Here is a 23,349-nt window from a genome sequence, read left to right as displayed (position 1 = left end):
ATTTGATTTTTGTCCCTTTGTTTCTTGATGAGCCTGGTTAATGGTTTGTCAATTTTATTTATCCTTTCAAAGAACCAGCTTTTGGCTTTGTTGATTTTTGCTATGGTCTCTTTTGTTTCTTTTGCATTTATTTCTGCTCTAATTTTTAAGATTTCTTTCCTTCTACTAACCCTGGGGTTCTTCATTTCTTCCTTTTCTAGTTGCTTTAGGTGTAGAGTTAGGTTATTTATTTGACTTTTTTCTTGTTTCTTGAGGTATGCCTGTATTGCTATGAACTTTCCCCTTAGGACTGCTTTTACAGTGTCCCACAGGTTTTAGGTTGTTGTGTTTTCATTTTCATTCATTTCTATGCAAATTTTGATTTCTTTTTTGATTTCTTCTGTGATTTGTTGGTTATTCAGCAGTGTGTTGTTCAGCCTCCATATGTTGGAATTTTTACTAGTTTTTCTCTTGTAATTGAGATCTAATATTACTGCATTGTGGTCAGAAAAGACGCTTGGAATGATTTCTATTTTTTTGAATTTACCAAGGCTAGATTTATGGCCCAGGATGTGATCTATCCTGGAGAAGGTTCCATGTGCACTTGGGAAAAAGGTGAAATTCATTGTTTTGGGATGAAATGTCCTATAGATATCAATTAGGTCTAACTGGTCTATTGTATTGTTTAAAGTTTGTGTTTCCTTGTTAATTTTCTGTTTAGTTGATCTATCCATAGGTGTGAGTGGGGTATTAAAGTCTTCCACTATTATTGTGTTATTGTTAATTTCTCCTTTCATAGTTGTTAGCATTTGTCTTACATATTGTGGTGCTCCCGTGTTGGGTGCATATATATTTATAATTGTTATATCTTCTTCTTCTTCTTCTTTGAACAATACAGGTAATAAGGCTTTTATGATGAGCAGGTAAGAAGACCTCTAACTAACAAATTCAGAAATTCACAATCCTTGTCAAGCATATATGGAACATTTCCAAATACTTACCATAGAGTTGTCCAAAAGGCAAATCTTTAAAAATACCAAAGAATCAGAATAATTCAAACCACATTTTTTACTATGATGAAATTATATTAGGAGTTAGAAATGGGAAATAAATACAGAGCCAGAAGAATATCATATATTTGGAAACCACACTTCTAAATAATGTGTGGATTAAAGAAGAAATCATAATGAAAATTAAAAAGTATTTAGAAAGAAAACAAAAAACCTTCCAAATATCAAGACTTGTAGGATAAAGCTAACTTAATGCTTGAAGGCTATCATTTTACATGTCTACATAAGAAAAGTAGAAAATAGAAAATAACAAGCTAAGCTTTTAAGTTAAGAAGTTAGAAGAAGGGCATCACAGTCAATCCAAAAAAATAGAAAGATGGAAATGTAAATCAGCATAAGTTGAAGCAATAAACATACCTTTAAAACAATGGAAAAGACTGACAATAGCGAAAGCTTATTTTCTTTGAAAAGACTAATAACATTAAGAAACTTCTAAAAATCAATCAAGTAAAAAGGCAAGAAAGTAGAAATAATAATGTTAGAAATTAAAAAATGGAACACATAAGAATAACTACAATAGAGATGAAAAATGCAAAAGAAAACTATCCATGATTTATGCCAATAAATTTGAAATTCATTACATTTGTTCTTGTTCTGTCACTAAGTCATGTCTGACTCTTTGTGATTCCATGGACTGCAGCACGCCAGGCTCTTCTGTACTCCAGTGTCTCCTGGAGGTTGCTTAAATTCAGGTCCATTGAGTCTGTGATGCTAGGTAACCATCTCATCCTCTGCCGCATTCTTCTCCTTTTGCCTTCAATCTTTCCCAGCATCAGGGTCTTTTCCAATGAGTCGGCTCTTACCGTCAGGTGGCCAAAGTATTGTAGTTTCAGCTTCAGCATGGACCTTCCAATGAATATTCAGGACTGATTTCGTTTAGGATAGACTGGTTGCATCTCCTCGCTGTCCAAGGAACTCTTAAGAGTGTTCTCCAGCACCAGAAAATCATCAGTTCTTCAGTGCTTGGCCTTCTTCATGGATCAACTCTCATATCATCACATGACTACTGGAAAAACTATAGCTTTGACTATACAGACTTCGATTAACAAAGTGATGTCTCTGCTTTTTAATATGCTGTCTGGGTTTGCTATAGCTTTCCTTCCAAGGAACAAATGTCCTTTAATTTCATGGGTGCAGTCACTGTCCACAATGATTTTAGAGCCCAAGGAAAGAAAATTTGCCACTGTTTCCATTTTTTCTCCATCTATTTGTCATGAAGTGATGGGATCAGATGCCTAGATTTTAGATTTTTGAATGTTGAATTTTAAGCCAACTATTTGACTCTCCTCTCTCACCTTCATCAAGAGGCGCTTCAGTTCCTCTTTGCTTTCTTGCCATTAGGGTGGGGTCATCTGAATATCTGAGGTTGTTGATTTTTCTCCCATTAATCTTGATTCCAGTTTGGGATTCATCCAGCCCGACATTTCGCGTCATGTACTCTGCCTATAAATTCAGTAAGCAGGGTGACAATACACAGCCTTATCATACTCCTTTCCTAATTTTGAACCAGTCCCTTGTTCCATGTCTGGTTCCAACTGTTGCTTCTTGACCTGCACTCAGATTTCTCAGGAGACAGGTAAGGTGGTCTGGTATTCCCACCTCTTGAAGAATTTCCCACACTTTGTTGTGATCCACACAGTCAAAGATTTTAGCATAGTCAGTGAGGCAGAAGTAGATGTTTTTCTGGAACTCCCTTGCTTTCTCCTTGACTCAGTGAATGTTGGCAATTTGATCTCTTGTTCCTCTGCTTCTTCAAAATCCAGATTGTGCATCTGGAATTTCTCAGTTCAGGTACAGGTGAAGCCTAGCTTGAAGGATTTTGAGCATTATCTTGCTAGCATGTGAAATGAGCTCAATTGTTTGGTAGTTTGCACATCCTTTGACACTGCCCTTCTTTGAGATTAGAATGAAAACTGACCTTTCTCTATATTGTGGTCACTGCTGAGTTTTCCAAATCTGCTGACATACTGAATGCAGCACTTTAATAGCATCATCTTTTAGGATTTTAAATAGCTCAGCTGGAATTCAGTCACATCCACTAGCTTTGTTTGTCATAATGGTTCTTAAGGCCCACTTGACTTCATACTCCAGGAAATCTGGCTCTAGGTGAGTGACTATGTCATCATGGTTATCGGGGCCATTAATACCTTTCTTGTATAGTTTTATGTATTCTTGTCACGTCTTCTTAATCTCTTCTACTTCTGTTAGATCCTTACTGTTTCTTTCCTTTATCATGCCCATCGTTGCATGAAATGTTCCTTTTATATTTCTGATTTTCTTGAAGAGATCTGATAATTTTGTGAAAAATAATAATTGCCAAAGAGGACCCAAGAAATATTGAAAAATTTGAATATCCTAAGGAATCAGTAATAAAAAATCTACCATGAAAAGTTCAGATGACTTTGCAGATGAGTTTTCTTCGAAGGAATAAATAATCTGTATCTTATACAATTTTTTTGTACATAATAAAAGCTGGAAAATCTTTTTATGATGTTTATATAAGCTTGATACTAAATCCAGACAATATAAGGAAGGACATTTATAAACTAACATCGTCTACAATGATGAAGATCTTGTGTGCTCAGTCATGTCAGAGTCTTTGAAGGCCCATCAACTGTAGCCTGCCAGGTTCCTCTGTCCATGGAATTTTCCAGGCAAGAATACTGGAGTGAGTTGCCATTCCCTACTAAAATCTACATTAAAACTGAGCATTGACTATGTTATAAGCACTTTTTTAGATTATCTCATTAATACTAGGGACAATCTTGTGAAGAATGTAGTAGTTATACTCTTGACTCTAATTTCCAGCTGAGAAAACCGGAACATATGTTGGTTACATAACTCATCCAAGATAACAGCTGGTAGGTGTCAGAACTTGAATATAAATGCAAAATCAGGACTTCCCTGGTGGTGCTAATGGGTAAGAATCTGCCTGCCAATGCGGAGGACAGGGGTGCATCCCTGGTCTGGGGAGATTCTACATGCCATGGAGCACTAAGCCCGTGTAGCACAGCTACTGAGACTGGGTGCCTAAAGCCTGTGCTCCGAAGCAAGAGAAGCCACTGTTAGGAGAAGCCTGCATGCCACAACGAAGGGTAGCCCAGCTTGCCACAACTAGAGAAAGCCCAGGCAAAGCAACAAAAACCCAGTATAGTAAAAAATAAAATAAATGATTTTAAAAATAAATGAAAAATCATAATTGAAGTGAATCACACTGAGATCTTTATGCATGTATGTATAATCTACAGCATTAACTAAAGATGGAGAAAGAACTATGTTCAAGTCAAAAAATAAAATATGATGCCTATTATTTTCATTATGAATCAAGAATCATACTAGAATTTTTCCAATATGATAAAATAAGGAAAAGTAATAAAATGTATATAAACTTCAAGTTAAAAAATAAAAATCTGTTATTCACACAGAAAAACTAAGAGGATCTGCAAACCTGGGTTGAGAGGGATGTTGGAAAAGCAGTCAGGATCAGGAAAGTCCAGAAGGTCCTTGCAATCCAAGTAATGATGAGGCTTGAAACCAAGCATGCTGAATCAGCTTGAGGACATGCCCAGAAAAAGGAAGCAAAGCCAAAGGGTTGGGAGCCAGATAGCTTTCGGAAACAATCAGGGACCAAAGCAGGTATGGGAGCAAAGTTAGAGGTTCTAAGTGCAGCTAAGGATGCTTGCTGACTGGTTCACTGACTGACTGATTGATCACAGGCTTTGATTTTACTGTGAATCTGCCTCTACTGAAGACTCTGAGTAGGGCAGACAATATATATTTCTAACAGCTCTCATGGGCTTCCCTGGTGTCTCAGATGGTAAACAATCTGCCTACAGTGCAGGAGACCCAGGTTCGATCCCTGGAGAAGGGCATGGCAACCCACTCCAGAATTCTTCCCTGGAGAATTCCATGGACAGAGGAGCCTGGCAGGCTATAGTCCATGGTGATGCAAAGAGTTAGACACAACTGAGCAAATATCACTTTCAATAGCTCTCAAATATGAACGTTTTTGAAAGAAAAAGAAAATCAAGTCAATAGCTATCATAATCCAGAAAAGAACTGCTGTGGTCCAAATGACAATAAATATGAAATGGCTAAAAGGCAGAGTTTTATACTTCTGGTCTTTGAAGGAGAGAAGTGAAATCAATGGAATTAGGCAAAAGTCTTTAACAGAGTTTTCTGGTCCATTTCCGATTCTTTTCTCTATAGGTTATTACAAAATACTGAATGTACTTTTCTGTGGTATAAGTCCTTGTTGGTTATTTTATATATATATATATATATAATATATACATATATTTAATATATATATATATATACACACTAGTGTGTATACGGAGAAGGCAATGGCACCCCACTACAGTACTCTTACCTGGAAAATCCTATGGACGGAGGAGCCTGGTAGGCTGTAGTCCATGGGGTCGCTAAGAATCAGATACGACTGAGCGACTTCACTTTCATTTTTCACTTTCGTGCATTGGAGAAGGAAATGGCAACCCACTCCAGTGTTCTTGCCTGGAGAATCCCAGGGACGGGGGAGCCTGGTGGGCTGCCGTCTATGGGGTCGCACAGAGTTGGACAGGACTGAAGTGACTTAACAGCAGCAGCAGCAGCAGCAGGAGTGTGTATATGTTAATCTTAAACTCCTAGTTTATCTTAACCCCACATTTCCCCTTTGGTAACAATTTTTTGGTCATAACTTTCCTTCCGAGGACTAAGTGTCTTTTAATTTCATGGCTGCAATCACCATCTGCAGTGATTTTGGAGCCCTAAAAATAAAGTCTGACACTGTTTCCACTGTTTCCCTATCTATTTGCCATGAAGTGATGGGACCAGATGCCATGATCTTCATTTTCTGAATGTGGAGCTTTAAGCCAATTTTTTAACTCTCCTCTTTCACTTTCATCAAAAGGCTTTTCAGTTCCTCTTCACTTTCTGCCATAAGGGTGGTGTCATCTGCATATCTGAGGTTATTGATATTTCTCCCGGGAATCTTGATTCCAGCTTGTGTTTCTTCCAGTCCAGCGTTTCTCATGATGTACTCTGCATAGAAGTTTAATAAACAGGGTGACAATATACAGCCTTGACGTACTCCTTTTCCTATTTGGAACCAGTCTGTTGTTCCATGTCCAGTTCTAACTGTTGCTTTCTGACCTGCATATAAATTTCTCAAGAGGCAGATCAGGTGGTGTGGTATTCCCATCTCTTTCAGAATTTTCCACAGTTTATTGTGATCCACACAGTCAAAGGCTTTGGCATAGTCAATAAAGAAGAAATGTTTTTCTGGAACTCTCTTGCTTTTTCCATGATCCAGTGGAGGTTGGCAATATGATCTCTGGTTCCTCTGCCTTTTCTAAAATTAGCTTGAACATCTGAGAGTTCAGGGATCATGTATTGCTGAAGCCTGGCTTGGAGAATTTTGAGCATTACTTTACTAGCGTGTGAGATGAGTGCAATTGTGCAGTAGTTTGAGCATTCTTTGGCATTGCCTTTCTTTGGGATTGGAATGAAAAGTGACCTTTTCCAGTCCTGTGGCCACTGCTGAGTTTTCCAAATTTGCTGGCATATTGAGTGCAGCACTTTCATAGCATCATCTTTCAGGATTTGAAATAGCTCAACTGGAATTCCATCACATCCACTAGCTTTGTTCATAGTGATGCTTTCTAAGGCCCACTTGACTTCACATTCCAGGATATCTGGCTCTAGGTGAGTGATCACAGTATTGTGATTATCTTGGTCGTGAAGATCTTTTCTGTACAGTTCTTCTGTGTATTCCTGCCACTGTTCTTGGAAGGAATGATGCTAAAGCTGAAACTCCAGTACTTTGGCCACCTCATGCAAAGAGTTGACTCATTGGAAACGACTGATGCTGGGAGGGATTGGGGGCAGGAGGAAAAGAGGACGACAGAGGATGAGATGGCTGGATGGCATCACTGACTCAATGGACGTGAGTTTGAGTGAACTCCAGCAGTTGGTGATGGACAGGGAGGCCTGGTGTGTTGCAATTCATGGGGTCACAAACAGTTGGACAAGACTGAGCGACTGAACTGAACTGAATTGAATAATAATTTTGTTTTCTATGTCGGTGGGTTCATTTCTGTTTTGTAAATAAGTTCAATTTGTATCATTATTTTTTATATTCCACATGTAAGCAATATTATATCACATTTGTCTGTCTTTGTCTAGCTTACTTCAAGTTTCTTGAAAAAAAAAAAAACCTAAAAATAGAGTTACCATTTGATCCACAAATCCAACTTGTGGGGCATATATCTAGAGAAAACCACAATTCAAAAAGATATATGCACTCCAGTGTTCATTGGAGCACTATTTATAATAGCCAAGATATGGAATATATTCAGTTCAGTCACTCAGTCGCGTCCAACTCTATTTGTGACCCCATGAATCGCAGCATGCCAGACCTCCCTGTCCATCACCAACTCCCAGAGTTCACCCAGACTCACGTTCATCAAGTCAGTGATGCCATCCAGCCATCTCATCCTCTGTCATCCCCTTCTCCTCCTGCCCCCAATCCCTCCCAGCATCAGAGTCTTTTCCAATGAGTCAACTCTTCGCATGAGGTGGCCAGAGTACAGGAGTTTCAGCTTTAGCATCATTCCTTCCAAAGAAATCCCTGGACTGATCTCCTTTAGAATGGACTGGTTGGATCTCCTTGCAGTCCAAGGGACTCTCAAGAGTCTTTTCCAACACCACAGTTCAAAAGCATCAATTCTTCGGTGCTCAGCCTTCTTCACAGTCCAACTCTCACATCCATACATGACCACAGCAAAAACCATAGCCTTGACTAGACGAAACTTTGTTGGCAAAGTAATGTCTCTGCTTTTGAATATGCTATCTAGGTTGGTCATAACTTTCCTTCCAAGGAGTAAGCGTCTTTTAATTTCATGGCTGCAGTCACCATCTGCAGTGATTTTGGAGCCCTAAAAATAAAGTCTGACACTGTGTCCACTGTTTCCCCATCTATTTCCCATGAAGTGATGGGACTGGATGCCATGATCTTCATTTTCTGAATGTGGAGCTTTAAGCCAACCTTTTCACTCTCCTCTTTCACTTTCATCAAGAGGCTTTTGAGTTCCTCTTCACTTTCTGCCATAAGGGTGGTGTCATCTGCATATCTGAGGTTATTGATATTTCTCCCGGGAATCTTGATTCCAGCTTGTGTTTCTTCCAGTCCAGCGTTTCTCATGATGTACTCTGCATAGAAGTTTAATAAACAGGATGACAATATACAGCCTTGACGTACTCCTTTTCCTATTTGGAACCAGTCTGTTGTTTCATGTCCAGTTCTAACTGTTGCTTCCTGACCTGCATACAAATTTCTCAAGAGGCAGGTCAGGTGGTGTGGTATTCCCATCTCTTTCAGAATTTTCCACAGTTTATTGTGATCCACACAGTCAAAGGCTTTGGCATAGTCAATAAAGCAGAAATAGATGTTTTTCTGGAATTCTCTTGCTTTTTCCATGATCCAGCATTTGTTGGCAATTAGCCATGGCTGTGCGGGCACAGGAGGGCCTAGAGGAGCTATCCTACATTGAAGGTCAGGAAGGGCAGCAGTGAGGAGATACCCCTCATCCAAGGTAAGGAGCAGCGGCTGCGCTTTGCTGGAGCAGCCATGAAGAGATACCCCACGCCCAAGGTAAGAGAAACCCAAGTAAGATAGTAGGTGTTGCAAGAGGGCATCAGAGGGCAGACACACTGAAACCATACTCACAGAAAACTAGTCAATCTAACCACACTAGCACCACAGCCTTGTCTAACTCAATGAAACTAAGCCATGCCCGTGGGGCAACCCAAGACAGGCGGGTCATGGTGGAGAGAGCTGACAGAATGTGGTCCACTGGAGAAGGGAATGGCAAACCACTTCAGTATTCTTGCCTTGAGAACCCCATGAACAGTATGAAAAGGCAAAATGACAGGATACTGAAAGAGGAACTCCCCAGGTCAGTAGGTGCCCAATATGCTACTGGAGATCAGTGGAATATGTTACGCAGCCATAAGAAGGAATGAAATAATGCCATTTGTGGCAATAGGCATTGGCCATTGGCATTTTGATAGGGATTATGGGATTACTTTGGCCACCTCATATGAAGAGTTGACTCATTGGAAAAGACTCTGATGCTGGGAGGGATTAGGGGCAGGAGGAGAAGGGGACAACAGAGGATGAGATGGCTGGATGGCATCACTGACTCAATGGACGTGAGTCTGAGTGAACTCCGGGAGTTGGTGATGGACAGGGCTGCCTGGCGTGCTGAGATTCATGGGGTCGCAAAGAGTTGGACATGACTGAGCGACTGAACTGAACTGATGGGATTATGGCTTTTTGATAGGGATTGCATTGATTATGTAGATTGCCTTCTTGGGTTGTATGCTCGTTTTAACAATATTGATGCTTCCAATCTAAGAACATGATATATCTTTTCATCTGTTTGTACCTTGTTCAGTATCTTCCATCAGTGTCTTTCAGTTTTCTGAGTACAGGTCTTTTATTTCCTAAGGTAGGTTTATTCCTGGATATTTTATTATTTTTTGATGTAGTGGTAAATGGGATTGTTTCCTTAATTTCTCCTTATAATAGTTATTTCAGTATTAGTGTAGAAAAGGGCTTCCCTGGTGGCTCAGATGGTAAAGAATCCACCTGCAATGCAGGAAACCTGAGTTTGATTCCTGGGTTGGGAAGATCCCTTGGAGGAGGTCATAGCAACCCACTCCAGTATTCTTTTCTGGAGAGGCCCTGGTGGGCTACAGTCCATGGGGTCGCAAAGAGTTTGACACGACTGAGCGACTAATCACAGTGTATAAAAATGCAACCGATTTCTTATATTAATTTTTGTATCCTGCAACTTCACTGAATTCATTGATAAGCTCCAGTAGTTTTCTGGTGGCATCTTTATGATTTCTGATGTATAGTATCATGTCATCTGCAAACAGTGACAGTTTTAGTTCTTCCTTTCTAATGTGGATTTCTTTTATTTCTTTTTAGTCTTTGATTGCTATGGTTAGGACTTTTAATGCTATGTTGAATAAAAGTGGCAAGAGTGGGCATTCTTATCTTATTCCCTATTTTAGAGGATTTTTTCAGATTTATACTGCTGCTGCTGCTAAGTTGCTTCAGTCATGTCCGACTCTGTGTGACCCCATAGACAGCCCATGAGGCTCCCCCATCCCTGGGATTCTCCAGGTAAGAACACTGGAGTGGGTTGCCATTTCCTTCTCCAATGCATGAAAGTGAAAATTGAAAGTGAAGTTGCTCAGTTGTGTCCGACTCCTAGCGACCCCATGGACTGCAGCCCACCAGGCTCCTCTGTACATGGGATTTTCCAGGCAAGAGTATTGGAGTGGGGTGCCATTGCCTTCTCTGCAGATTTATACTACTGAGTATAATATTTGCTGTGAGTTTGTCATACATGACATTTATTATGTTGAGGTATGTTCCTTCTATGCCCCCTTTTTGGAGAATTTTTATCATAAATCAACATTAAATTTTATCCAAGACTTTTTCTATATCCAGTGGTACAGTTATATGATTTTTATTCTTCAATTTGCTAATGTGGTATATCACATTGATTGACTTGCAGATATTAAAAAATCTAGCCCAAGCAGTTAATTGTTTCTGCTGTTATATCTCACTTTTTTGACCCTCATTTCATTAAATCCAGCAGTCTCTTCTCCACCTGGTGTTACTTGGTGACACAGCAGCTCACTCTTGACTTTAATCTAACAGTCTTTATTATTTAAAACATATTCTTCTCTTGATCCCTGAGACAGCATACTCTTCTGATTCTTCCTCATCCTCCTCTAGTGCATGAGATAATAGACTCCTCCAGGGCTTAAGTCAAGGGTCCTATCCACTTCTCCATCTATGTTCCCTGTGTACAGAATGTATCTCTCTGAAGGCCATGGTTTTAAACATCACACAACACTGCTGCTGCTGCTGCTAAGTCGCTTCAGTTGTGTCCGACTCTGTGCCACCCCGTAGATGGCAGCCCACCCGGCTCCGCCGTCTCTGGGATTCTCCAGGCAAGAACACTGGAGTGGGTTGCCATTTCCTTCTCCAATGTATGAAAGTGAAAAGTGAAAGTGAAGTCACTCAGTCGTGTCCGATTCTTAGCAACCCCATGGACTGCAGCCTACCAGGCTCCTCCATCCATGGGATTTTCCAGGCAAGAGTACTGGAGTGGGTTGCCACTGCTTTCTCCAATCACACAATACTAAGGAACCCCAAATTTATGTTTCCACCCAGACCTGTCCTCAGGGCACCAGACTCATGTATCCGAATGCCTACTTAATATCTTTGACTTTGTCTCCTAAGTGTCTCAAACTGAGCAAGTCTATAATGAAACTTTTGAGATTTAATCTTGATTCTTCACCATTTTTTTTACAAGTAAATTAGTAGCACCATTATAAACCATTCTCTCAGGTCAAAAATTCAGGAGTCATTGTTATTTCCTCCTTATTTCTCACTCTCCCTATCGCGCGGAATGAGAGACCATATTGCTTTTCTGCTTCCTTTTCACTCCGTGAATTAACGCTAACAGGTGAGTGGCGAGTAGACAGCCAACTTTAAGGGTAAGAGAACACTGGTGGCACTTTTGCAAGTCATCGGGCAGGTCCAGTTGTCTTTCCTTGTCCAGTAACATTCACCATTGCCTCCTTACCATTCTCCCATCTTGCTATCCTGCCCCCCACAGCAGTTTGGTTGGAAATTGTAAGACCCCTGTGGCCTGTGGCAATAGCTGATGCACAGCAGGTGTGTTGTTCTCAGGCCAAAAATCCAAGAGTTATTGTTACTTCCCCTTTATTTAATGTACCAGCAGAACGTGTCAGCTGATGAGTAGACGGGTGGATCACAAGGACTGTCTGGGTATATATAGGAAAGGTAGTGTCAGAATCTACCAAAGCACAAGCCAATATTCATTTAATAAATGAAACTGGGAATCCTGGTGCTTCTTGCCAGACAAAATCCAAACAAAAGCAAACCTGACCAGGAAGAAATAGAAAATCTTAACAGACCCATCACAAGCACGGAAATTGAAACTGTAATCAAAAATCTTCCAGCAAACAAAAACCCAGGTCCAGACGGCTTCACAGCTGAATTCTACCAAAAATTTAGAGAAGAGCTAACACCTATCCTGCTCAAACTCTTCCAGAAAATTGCAGAGGAAGGTAAACTTCCAAACTCATTCTATGAGGCCACCATCACCCTAATACCAAAACCTGACAAAGATCCCACAAAAAAAGAAAACTACAGGCCAATATCACTGATGAACATAGATGCAAAAATCCTTAACAAAATTCTAGCAATCAGAATCCAACAACACATTAAAAAGATCATACACCATGACCAAGTGGGCTTTATCCCAGGGATGCAAGGATTCTTCAATATCCGCAAATCAACCAATGTAATACACCACATTAACAAGTGGAAAAATAAAAACCATATGATTACCTCAATAGATGCAGAGAAAGCCTTTGACAAAATTCAACATCCATTTATGATAAAAACTCTCCAGAAAGCAGGAATAGAAGGAACATACCTCAACATAATAAAAGCTATATATGACAAACCCACAGCAAACATTATCCTCAATGGTGAAAAATTGAAAGCATTTCCTCTAAAGTCAGGAACAAGACAAGGGTGCCCACTCTCACCACTACTATTCAACATAGTTTTGGAAGTTTTGGCCACAGCAATCAGAGCAGAAAAAGAAATAAAAGGAATCCAAATTGGAAAAGAAGAAGTAAAACTCTCACTATTTGCAGATGACATGATCCTCTACATAGAAAACCCTAAAGACTCCACCAGAAAACTACTAGAACTAATCAATGACTATAGTAAAGTTGCAGGATATAAAATCAACACACAGAAATCCCTTGCATTCCTATACACTAATAATGAGAAAACAGAAAGAGAAATTAAGAAAACAATTCCATTCACCATTGCAACAGAAAGAATAAAATACTTAGGAATATATCTACCTAAAGAAACTAAAGACCTATCTATAGAAAACTATAAAACACTGGTGAAAGAAATCAAAGAGGACACTAATAGATGGAGAAATATACCATGTTCATGGATTGGAAGAATCAATATAGTGAAAATGAGTATACTACCCAAAGCAATTTATAGATTCAATGCAATCCCTATCAAGCTACCAACGGTATTCTTCACAGAGCTAGAACAAATAATTTCCCAATTCGTATGGAAATACAAAAAACCTCGAATAGCCAAAGCTATCTTGAGAAAGAAGAGTGGAACTGGAGGAATCAACCTGCCTGACTTCAGGCTCTACTACAAAGCCACAGTCATCAAGACAGTATGGTACTGGCACAAAGACAGAAATATAGATCAATGGAACAAAATAGAAAGCCCAGAGATAAATCCACGCACCTATGGACACCTTATCTTTGACAAAGGAGGCAAGAATATACAATGGATTAAAGACAATCTCTTTAACAAGTGGTGCTGGGAAATCTGGTCAACCATTTGTAAAAGAATGAAACTAGAACACTTTCTAACACCATACACAAAAATAAACTCAAAATGGATTAAAGATCTAAACGTAAGACCAGAAACTATAAAACTCCTAGAGGAGAACATAGGCAAAACACTCTCCCACATACATCACAGCAGGATCCTCTATGACCCACCTCCCAGAATATTGGAAATAAAAGCAAAAATAAACAAATGGGACCTAATTAAACTTAAAAGCTTCTGCACAACAAAGGAAACTATTAGCAAGGTGAAAAGGCAGCCTTCAGAATGGGAGAAAATAATAGCAAATGAAGCAACTGACAAAGAACTAATCTCAAAAATATACAAGCACCTCCTATAGCTCAACTCCAGAAAAATAAATGACCCAGTCAAAAAATGGGCCAAAGAACTAAATAGACATTTCTCCAAAGAAGACATACAGATGGCTAACAAACACATGAAAAGATGCTCAACATCACTCATTATCAGAGAAATGCAAATCAAAACCACTATGAGGTACCATTTCACACCAGTCAGAATGGCTGCGATCCAAAAGTCTACAAGTAATAAATGCTGGAGAGGGTGTGGAGAAAAGGGAACCCTCTTACACTGTTGGTGGGAATGCAAACTAGTACAGCCACTATGGAGAACAGTGTGGAGATTCCTTAAAAAACTGGAAATAGAACTGCCTTATGATCCAGCAATCCCACTGCTGGGCATACACACTGAGGAAACCAGAAGGGAAAGAGACACGTGTACCCCAATCTTCATCGCAGCACTGTTTATAATAGCCAGGACATGGAAGCAACCTAGATGCCCATCAGCAGATGAATGGATAAGAAAGCGGTGGTACATATACACAATGGAGTATTACTCAGCCATTAAAAAGAATACATTTGAATCAGTTCTAATGAGGTGGATGAAACTGGAGCCTATTATACAGAGTGAAGTAAGCCAGAAAGAAAAACACCAATACAGTATACTAACGCATATATATGGAATTTAGAAAGATGATAACAATAACCCTGTGTACGAGACAGCAAAAGAGACACTGATGTATAGAACAGTCTTATGGACTCTGTGGAAGAGGGAGAGGGTGGGAAGATTTGGGAGAATGGCATTGAAACATGTATAATATCATGTATGAAACGAGTTGCCAGTCCAGGTTCGATGCACGATACTGGATGCTTGGGGCTAGTGCACTGGGACGACCCAGAGGGAGGGTATGGGGAGGGAGGAGGGAGGAGGGTTCAGGGTGGGGAACACAGGTATACCTGTGGCGGATTCATTTTGATATTTGGCAAAACTAATACAATTTTGTAAAGTTTAAAAATAAGATAAAATTTAAAATTAAAATCCTAAAAAAAAAAAAAAAAAGCCAAATGTGAAGACAATGGTATGCACTTGATAATATCTCATTTTGAGACTAACTTCTCACTGTTTCCCTACAGTGTCTGGTGAAGAATCCTAGTAACTTTCTTCAAAAAAAAAAAAAAATCTATGTTTTTTGCACATTGATTGGCATACGGAAGGCAATCACTTAAGGTCCAACTTCATCCCTGTAGTCACTCTCTGGGTTCTTGACAGATTTATTTAGATGAACTTAAGACTTCCCTGGTGGCTCAGATGGTAAAGCGTCTGCCTATAGTGTGGGAGATGTGGGTTCAATCCCTGGGTTGGGGAGATCTCCTGGAGAAGGAAATGGCAACCCACTCCTGTACTCTTGCCTGGAAAATCCCATGGACGGAGGAGCCTGGTAGGCTGAGTCCATGGGGTTGCAGAGTCGGACACGACTTCACTTTCACTTTCACTTTCTTTCCAGACATCCTTTAAAAAAGTATCAGTGAACATAAGAAATAAAAATGCCCTTAAGCCACAATTTAAGAAGCAGTATATATGGTTTAACCTGATTTGTCTGGAACACAATTACACAAGGAGATACAGTAGAGTGTATCCTGTGAATGGTCATCACACATGACTTTGGGAACCTTGTGAAGCACCAACCTACACAGAAGTACGATAATGGACCAATAACACATGCTTTGTCTTACCCAGCAGCCATTAGAATCTGGCTATTTTCAGTGAAATATATATATATATATGTAAGTCCTTAGCATTGTTGTGATTAACAGTCATTTGTGATTAGCAGTCATACTGCAGTATTGATTCTTTCAAATTAAAAAAACAAAACAAAAACATTATTTGGAGACTTTCAGTCAGTTCAGTTCAGTTCAGTCACTCAGTCGTGTCTGCCTCTGCGACCCCATGAATCGCAGCACGCCAGGCCTCCCTGTCCATCACCAACTCCCGGAGTTCACTCAGACTCACATCCATCGAGTCAGTGATGCCATCCAGCCATCTCATCCTCTGTTGTCCCTTTCTTCTCCTGCCCCCAATCCCTCTCAGCATCAGAGTCTTTTCCAATGAGTCAACTCTTCGCATGAGGTGGTCAAAGTACTGGAGTTTCAGCTTTAGCATCAGTCCTTCCAAAGAAATCCCAGGGCTGATCTCCTTTAGAATGGACTGGTTGGATCTCCTTGCAGCCCAAGGGACTCTCAAGAGTCTTCTCCAACACTACAGTTCAAAACCATCAATTCTTCGGCGCTCAGCCTTCTTCACAGTCCAACTCTCACATCCATACATGACCACTGGAAAAACCATAGCTTTGACTAGATGGACTTTGTTGGCAAAGTAATGTCTCTGCTCTTGAATATGCTATCTAGGTTGGTCATAACTTTTCTTCCAAGGAGTAAGTGTCTTTTAATTTCATGGCTGCAGTCACCATCTGCAGTGATTTTGGAGCCCCAAAGAATAAAGTCTGATACTGTTTCCCCACCTATTTCCCATGAAGTGATGGGACCAGATGCCATGATCTTCGTTTTCTGAATGTTGAGTTTTAAGCCAACTTTTTCACTCTCCTCTTTCACCTTCATCAAGAGGTTTTTAGTTCCTCTTCACTTTCTGCCATAAGGGTGGTATCATCTGCATATCTGAGGTTATTGATATTTCTCCTGGCAATCTTGATTCCAGCTTGTGCTTCTTCCAGCCCAGTATTTCTCATGATGTACTCTGAATATAAGTTAAATAAGCAGGGTGACAATATACAGCCTTGACGTACTCCTTTTCCTATTTGGAACCAGTCTGTTGTTTCATGTCCAGTTCTAACTGTTGCTTCCTGACCTGCATACAGATTTCTCAAGAGGCAGATCAGGTGGTCTGGTATTCCCATTTCTTTCAGAATTTTCCATAGTTTATTGTGATCCACACAGTCAAAGGCTTTGGCATAGTCAATAAAGCAGAAATAGATGTTTTTCTGGAACTCTCTTGCTTTTTCCATGATCCAGTGGAGGTCGGCAATTTGATCTCTGGTTCCTCTGCCTTTTCTAAAACCAGCTTGAACATCTGGGAGTTCACGGATCATGTATTGCTGAAGCCTGGCTTGGAGAATTTTGAGCATTACTTTACTAGCGTGTGAGATGAGTGCAATTGTGCAGTAGTTTGAGCATTCTTTGGCATTGCCTTTCTTTGGGATTGAAATGAAAACTGACCTTTTCCAGTCCTGTGGCCACTGCTGAGTTTTCCAAATTTGCTGGTATATTGAGTGCAGCACTTGGAGACTTTAGGGGACACTAAATCATGCCAGCAAACATTTGTTCCAGGCCTATTCTGTGCATCATAGTTCCATGTTAGATGTGTGGGCAGAGGATACTGGAGGGGTTCAGACATCCAGGGAGAACACCATAGGATACAGGAGTGGAGACAGGCATGATGTGTCTGAGCTGAGGAAAGTCAAAGATTAGCATCAGCCTCACCAGGAGAGCAACCTGGAATAGATTTTTCCTCTAAACCTCTAGGAAGAAGGCTTCAGGACCTTTAGATCAGACATTCAGCCTCCAGGACTGTCAGAAAATAAATTTCTAATGTTTTAAGCTGCCCAGTTTGTGGTGATTTGTTAAAGCAGATCTAGGAAGTGAGTAAAAGAGGGATTGAATTAGGTAGAAGGATGGCGAACTTGGTGGTGTTCTCTGAAGATTGGTGGCTCTTTAGCTGATGCTTGTGACCAGTGTCTAAGCTATAAGCACTGGGCTGTGAAAGAGTGATTCTCACTCCTTTGGTGAACACGGATTGCTTAGGTGGGATGAAGATTCATGCCCTCCATTCCTGCCTGTTCCTAACTTTCAATGAATAAAAGAATAAAATAATGCCATTTGCAGCAACATGGATGGACCTACAAGTTATCATACTAAGTGAAGTAAATCAGACAGAGACAAACATCATATGATATTGCTTATATGTGGAGTCTAAAATTAAAGATACAAATGAACTTATTTACAAAACAGAATCAGACTCATGAACATAGAAAGCAAACTTATGAATACAAAAGGGAAAAGGAAGACATTGAAGGATAAGTTAGGGGTCTGAGGTTAAAATATGCAGATTACTATATATAAAACAGTAACCAACAAGGACCTGTATGGCACAGGGAACTACACTATTCAATGTCTTGTAATAACCTGTAATGAAAAGTGAAGCGTTAGTCGCTCAGTCATGTTCGACACTTTGCCACCCCATGAACTTGGACTGTAGCCCACCAGGCTCCTCTGTCCATGGAATTCTCCAGGCAAGAATACTGGAGTGGGTTGCCATTCCCTTCTCCAGAGGATCTTCTCAACCCAGGGATCAACCCCAGGTCTCCTGCATTGCAGGCAGATTCTTTACCATCTGAGCCACCAGGGATGCCCCATATATGTTATATGTATATATGTATAACTTAATCACTTTTCTGTACACCTGAAACTAAAAGAGTATTATAAATCAACTATACATCAATAAAAATTAAAAATAAGTAAATAAATAAGGAACCCAGTGGTCAAGAAAAAAAGATGATGAACAAAATTCACAAGTTATTTTTAAGCTTACATGTAGTTTTATATTATAAAACAGTGACATAAAGTTAAAAATAATCTGGTGCTTTTGTTACATTTATTGTGATCATACATTTTATTTAATAGAGCAAATGTATAGACAGCACATGACGAGTGTAGGCAGCATCTTTGGACAGATAATGTGTGTGTGTGTCTGCTTTGTCTCTAGATGTATAGACGATTCCTCCGGAACTCACTGCAGACATGCCTACAAATGTAGTTATTGGAAAATTATAGACCAAAATAATGTTGATGCAAATGTGCAGAGCTACATATTGTAGGGTTAGCCAAACAACCCACATCTTACTAAAATTAGTAATGATGAGCTAAGCTAACAGCAATTTATAATTCTAAGGCAAGATTAGCATCAATTGAAAATCACAACAAACTCTTGATGTAATAATAACATTGTATCCTTCCCCCAAATTGTAAGAAATTAAATTGACTTGATGCCTATGCACCTGTGAAGAAGGAGCTGCCATTTGTTCAAATATTTCAGTATGTACCCAGATATTAATCAAGTGTCTTGTAGGTGCATCAAGCATTTTTCTTGATGCTGGGGATACAGCAGTGAAGAAAACCAAGTCCTTTCTCTCACAGAGCTTACATATTTCTGAACATGTGTAATACGTATTCAACTTTGAGACCTCAGTGAACTCTGGCAAATCTAATCTTGTTTTTAATATTAAAACATGATAGGCTTCTGTCGCGTAGTCTTAGCCATATATAAGAGAGAAATCTAAAGATTTACGTATCATCCACACTCTGAAAATGTCTGATATTTTTGGATCAGCCTACAGCCTATTAGGAGGGTAATTGCTGCTCACCCATGGGCCACACATCATAGTTAAGAAACACTTATCTAAAACATAGCACCTAGATCGTTGCAGATACCTGCTGGCGTAACTTGACCTTCGACTTCCTGAAACAACTCAGTATTTTCTTCCTCTTCATTGGAGTACAAGCAAAACATCAGCTTCATTCTAATCAATTCCTTCATTCTAATCAATTCTGCATTCACGGGTAAGGGATGGTAGAAGTATAATCTGTTCCTCTTTGGTGTGCCTGGAAAAGAAACTAGAAGTTCAGTCTGCCTCTTCTGTTGGAACACACTGGCTATACCAGACCCTGCCAGCTTCTCCAGCTAGTTCCTGCCCAAGCAGACATGGAAGTCTGCTTTGTACTGAAAACTAAACTATAAGGCTCAAGCGGTTCCTGATGTACCTGATTAACTTTGTCTTTTATTTGTCTGGAGTCTCCTCTATTAGATCTGTCTTACTCCTATTTCAGTCTGAAAGGAAATCAACCCTGAATATTCATTGGAAAGACTGATGCTGAAGCTGAAGCTCCAATATTTTAGCCACCTGATATGAAGAGCCGACTCACTAGAAAGGACCCTGATGCTGGGAAAGATTGAAGGTGGGAGGAGAAGGGGACGACAGAGGACGAGATGTTGATGGCATCACTGACTCAATGGACATGGGTTTGAGCAAGCTCCAGGAGATGGTGAAGGACAGGGAAGTCTGGCATGCTGCAGTCCATGGGGTCGCAAAGAATCAGACATGACTGAGCAACTGAACAACAGCAAATTCCTATTTCAGATGTATCCAGTTCACCTATTTAGCCTTCTCAGGTGTCAAAGTTTAATTTTGTAACAAGTAAAAAAGTTGACTGCTACACAAATAAAAAGTTAGCACATATCAAAATTTCTTTTGACTTGTTAATGAGGGAACCAGCAGGCTGGTAAAGCTGTTTCAGACGCAAATTTGAGTAAGTTACGTTTAAGTAAGTTTGCCAAGTAAGAGACAAACCTGGTCAAGGTCCATCAGGACAATACAATAACCTTCGGGGTTAATCTACCCTGTGGACAGAATCATTTACATGTCTCTTGAAGAGACTCTCCAAGTTGACATATCTTCAGAGTCTGGGCCCTAACCAGCAGTAGACAGGAGGTAAAACAAAGATTTAACCTTTAAGGAAGTCTGTTAAACAATGCTCCAGAATAACAATGCAAGGACTTGCATATACCTTATTTCCAAAATTTAAATAATCTTTGCTAACACGGGGTTTTGCTTTTTTAAAGACCACAGTGACCAAGCAATTTTAAAAATATATGTGCAAATTACTATGTCTAATGCTTGTCTACTGGTTATATTTTGAGTACCCATTTAACACCCACTGTGATATCTTTAAAACCTTTGGCTAAAATATAAAGCCTTCCCAGACTTACAAAATGTATGTATGGCCTGTCTCCTTCTCTGGTTCTCTTTCTGTGTGTGTGTGTGTTTGTGTGTGTTTACCTCTTCACGGAAGGAGCAATATATGAGGTGATGAGATGGACTTTTCTTGTGCTAGCATTATTGGTTCCAAGTCCCCTGTCTTCCATTTAAAATTGCATCCTCTAGGCGGAATAATCTGCTGGATAAGAATGTGAGCTTTGGCTTCAGAAAGCTTTGAGTAATAGTCCTGGCTCTTTTATTAGCATTGTCTCCTAGCAAGTTAGTTAACCTTTCTGAATCTCAGTTTCTGCCTCTCTAAACTAGAGAAACAACACCTACAGTTGTAGGGCTAATGCAAAAATTGCATCTGAAGACCTCAGAACAATTCTGGCACATAGGAAACAGTATAATAAATATTAGCTGGTCTTCCCTCTTCTAAACTTTATAAACCCACTCACCAAATGGAAAAAACTAGTACACCAGGGTCTTGAAGATAAAAACGTATATTTTATATGGTTGTTCAGTGTAGTTAAGACAACCACATTGCTACTCAGTCTAATATTAGCAATTATTTTCTTTTCCTCTATCTATTTTTGATTGAAGGATAATTTCTTTACAATATTGTTTGATTTCTGCCATACATCAGCATGAATTAGGCATATTTGTACATGTGTCCCCTCTCCTGAACCTTCCTCCCACCTCCCACCCTTGATTTTCAGTTGTTTCATTGTTTTTTTGTTTATTTTGCCCTTCATTTTCTTTGATTCTGTAGCTTCTCCATGAATCTGGGTCCATAAAATAAGTGTGTTGTGATGACATCAAATATCTCTTCAAATGCGCTAGAAGTTCACAGTTACATGTGGCTTTAATACTCACTAGTGACGTCACTGAATCCTAATCCTCGCTGTTTCTGAGGTAGTAACAGGGTGAAGGCATGATACCCTAGGATCTACTTGTCAACAAGGGCGTATATTCTTTGTGTTTATTCTTAAAGTCAAAATATCAATTCTCTTCTGTATGCATCTTGAGAGGCCTCTCCAAATCAGACTCATGGGCCATCTGTTCAAATCTAAAGTTTATTCAATCATTTTAGGTAAAGAGATATATAGCAGTACCTAGAAGAGAATCTCACCTAACTTTAACTTGTTCATGATAGAGCTTACTCCTTTGGAAAAGTTTGTGTCAGAACCCAGGTTTAATTTCCTAACTTGTAATTTCTATCTGGGCTTCCCAGGTGGCACAGTGGTAAAGAACCCACCTGTCAGCGCAGGAGACCCAAGAGACACAGGTTTGATTCTTGGGTCAGGAAGATCCACTTCCGTATTCTTGCCTGGAAAATTTCATGCATAGAGGAGTCTGGTAGCCATGGGCTACAGTCCACAGGGTCACAAAGAGTCAGACACAACTGAGTAACTGAGTGTGCATAATTTCTATCAATAGCCTGCCCCATAGATGCAGAAACACTAGAAGCTAGCATTCTAGCAAGATACAAAGTGAGAAAAATCAGTTACAGATACATAAAGAAATCCATTGTCCTCTGAATTGTTTCGTCAACAGTTGAGGAAGTGTAGGAAAGGTCGAGAATTGCTCCTTTTAGCCTGAGATTTAACCAAAACACCTGTCACCTGGCTAGTGAACTGATTTCTGAGAAACCACTAGAAAAGGGAAAGGGAAAAGAAAGAATAAAAATTCCATTACCCAGTCTACAGGTGCAGTGGGTACTGTATCATTTGGTTCCTCTATGGATTTTTTGTTATTGTTAAACGAGATGAAAGGCTATATGAAACACCATAAAGATGTGAGGTGTTACAATTATTCCCACAGATTAATATTAAATCTGGAGAGTTTCGATGTGTAACTGTGCATTTTCACTGATGCTCTTGGCAGATTCTCTCTGAAGCAGCAGTAGCTGTGACATCCATGGCAGCTCGCATTGCCTGTAAACAAGGAAGGCCTGCCTCAGAGTGGGGTTGAGGGAATTGATGCTTCACTCGAGTGCTTTGAGAGGCCAAGATCAAAAGCACTTTTAAGCATATCATATAATTATCATCATTAAGAAGCATGAGGCAAGGAGTCCTAAACTCCCAAATTTTCAAAGCAACAAAAGCAGCACAGCTTTAATGGGACTTTGAAGTCAGATAAATCTCCAGGTATTTTTATTATAGAAACTCACAACTAATTAAGGGAAATTCTATCTGGGCCAGTGTTTAATTATGTTTGCTTGTCTGCCTGTGTCATGTACTATGTTCTGAAAGTAGAAGGGTGTCAACTGGATTGTACCAAAGACTGTACTGGGACTAGCCAACAGCAATCCATTTTGAACAAAGCACACCAGAGCAGAGTTTTGATCTCTTTTGTCTAAATAGATAAGTTCTTAATAAGCATTGATGATTTTTGTAATTGTCCACAGAACCCAAAGGTTAGGCAGAACTTTCCCTGCAAAAATTGCATCTGCTTTATATTATAGGTACTATATTAAGTCATGAAATTAAAAGATGCTTGCTCCTTGGAAGGAGAACTACACCAAACCTAGACAGCATATTAAAAAGCAGAGGAATCACTTTGCCAACAAAATTCTGTACAGTCAAAGCTATGGTTTTTCCGGTAGTTATGTACAGATGTAAGAGTTGAACCATAAACAAGCTTAAGCACCAAAGAATTGATGC

Source organism: Bubalus kerabau, chromosome 14 (assembly GCF_029407905.1).
Source record: "Bubalus kerabau isolate K-KA32 ecotype Philippines breed swamp buffalo chromosome 14, PCC_UOA_SB_1v2, whole genome shotgun sequence".
NCBI classification, from domain to species: domain Eukaryota; kingdom Metazoa; phylum Chordata; class Mammalia; order Artiodactyla; family Bovidae; genus Bubalus; species Bubalus kerabau.
The sequence above is the reverse complement of the archived record's forward strand: the minus strand, read 5'-3'. Positions refer to the sequence as shown.